Source organism: Otolemur garnettii, unplaced genomic scaffold, assembly GCF_000181295.1.
Source record: "Otolemur garnettii isolate 467f Iridium unplaced genomic scaffold, OtoGar3 scaffold00269, whole genome shotgun sequence".
Taxonomy (NCBI): domain Eukaryota; kingdom Metazoa; phylum Chordata; class Mammalia; order Primates; family Galagidae; genus Otolemur; species Otolemur garnettii.
The window spans coordinates 201716-204310 of NW_003852664.1; positions in this window are offsets into that span (position 1 = coordinate 201716).

Genomic DNA, 2595 nt, shown 5'->3' on the forward strand with positions numbered 1-2595 from the left:
GGAACGATGGCCACACACAAACTTAAACCTCACACTTCAGTGTACAGCTTTTGTCATAAAGAAAATCATTAAGGAAGTGAAATGTTAAAACATAGCTTTGAAAAGTTACATTAGACTCTAACTGGAAATTACTAGTACAGCCACATTTTAAAAAATTCCCTTCCATTTTTATGGAAGATTATTGAGTTATTTTAAATTTTTAAAGGGCCTGTGTCTTTTTGAATTATCTATGATGCAGATGAGAAGTCACTGAAATAGGGTTTTTTTTTTTTTTTAAATAGAGTTTTTAAGTGTAGTAGGTCTGAATGTCCATCTGCCAATTTGGATGTATGAGAAATGTTACTTTATTTTCTATAACATGATGATTTCTATTTTTGAGCTTCCATGTTGAATGAAATGTGGCAGAAAGTTGATCTCAGTCTACTCAGAGTCCACTTCGGTTGCATCTGTGTGCCAGGGTTGCGTGGAGAGGAATCCACAGCACCAAGTGTACAGAGGAACATCTGGCCTGGTCTTTATCTGTTGATGCTGCACCTGCAGAGATGCCCTTTCTTCTCTATTGTGTGATGCCAGGCTTGGAAAGCTGTTAACTATATTTCTCATAATTCCTTGCCCCTGGGCGCTCATCAGATTCTGCCAATGGTAGACACTGGTGGGAACGGGAAGGAAGGACGGGGAAATGACACCGCAGCCTACTTCTGGTTTCTCCAGCCTCCAGCCTCCAGCCTCCAGCACTCCCAGAACCAGGTGACCACCCCCCACAGCAGTACAGCCAGCCCCCGTGTGGAGGAGGCTCTCTGGGCAGCTCCAACAACCATGAGTAGAAATGCTCTGACCTCCCAGTTCCTAAGTCAGGTAACTGCACCTCTTTCCTTTTGTTCCTCCATTTCCAGGGATGATAGCTGCTATTTTAATTGCTAATATTCGGGTGATTCAGTGTCTCATTTTTGCTTTTCTAGCCTTCCACTGCCTGTTTGTCCTGATCTCTTTATCAAAGTCTCTCTCTTTGAAATCTCCAGAGGGGTTTCTAGATTCCTACCTGGTCTTTGACACGTCTTGGGTTCTTCCTGTGTGTGTACTATGTCCACACTCTAAGGCCCACTCTGCATTCTTGCCATGGGTTAATCCTGGGTGAGCCTGAAATACACTATTGCAGCTTCTTGGTTCCTGTGCGCACTATGTCACCCTGGTCTGTTACAACTCTGGGGACCCTCTAGGAGACTGTCTGAGGGCCGCCTGCCCCGACACACGGCACCGTTCTTTTCCTTCTTCCCAACGCTGGGCTTTCCTCCTCCTTGGGCTTTTCTCTGGAATGAGGAGAAAATCCTCTGTCAAGGACTTTCCACTCTGCCCCTGGGCCATTCCTTATCTGAGAGATGAAAGATAGCTAAAATTTTAAGAATTCCATTTCTCTCTCTTTCCCCAACCTGTGGACTATTTTCCGGGCTCTAGTGTGTGTGTGTGTGTGTGTGTGTGTGTGTGTGGTCTGTGGTCTGCATTCTTGTGGGTCATACTCCTTCCCCGAGGCAATGCAGGGGAATGTCAGCCACCCCCAAATGCAGGAGGAAGGTGGGAATAACCAGATATACAAGGTGCATCTGTTAGTTTTCAAAATAGCATCCTGCCCCACAATTTTTAATTCTCCCCAAATTATAAGGTCCTCTTTTCCTGATCTCCACCTTTTTCCTTCCGTAGTCACAACTCTCTTGATTTCTTGTGCTTCTCTCTCCCACCTTCTGTTTCCTGGACTCTGGTCTGCTTTGTGCTGGGCATCCTATGCAAACTTTCTTCATAGTACACACCTTTACAGGAGACCCTGGAAACCTGAACAGAAAAAATAATGCCCTATTACACTCTGTATCCTCTAGGACAGAGCCTGGCATAGAAGAGGTGCAATAAACTGAGAAGAGACTGATCTCTAGAAACAAAATGACTTGTCCAAACTCTAAGAATTAATGGCAATAACTAACACATAGCACTAACATCACCCTTTTCTGCTGTAAGCAGTTTAGATACACTAATTCTATGATTCTGACAGCAATTTTGTGAGTAGGTGTCCATTTGTCTTCATTTTACAGATGGGAAAGTGGAGGCACAGAGAGGTTCAGCAATCTGCCCAAGGTCACACAGTAGCAAATGAAAGTAACTTAGAGCCAGGTAGTTTGGCTTTAGAGTCCATACTCTTAGTCACTCAGCCATGCCACCTCTCACACACTGACTTGGTTTCTGTAAAGAGATGGAATAGTCACTGCATAGAGGAGACTGAAACACACGTTTTAAAAATCTCACTGGTCTAAAATGCTTCCAAAGAGGCATTGAAAGAAGAAAATATGGGAAAAGAGATCTCATTATTTTACTCATTATTAATGCAGGTAATTTATTGATACATTTAGCTCAAAAGAGCTTTGTGACAGATTCTTATCACTGTCATACTTGATTCACTCTGGCTCAGGCTGGTCTAGAACCTGTGAGCTCCGGCAAGCCACCTGCCTTGGCCTCCCAGAATGCTAGCATTATAGGCGTGAGCCACTGTTTGAAGAAAACATAATCCCAAAGAGGGAAGGGAAAAAGAGACTGCAAAGCCAAGAAAAATTA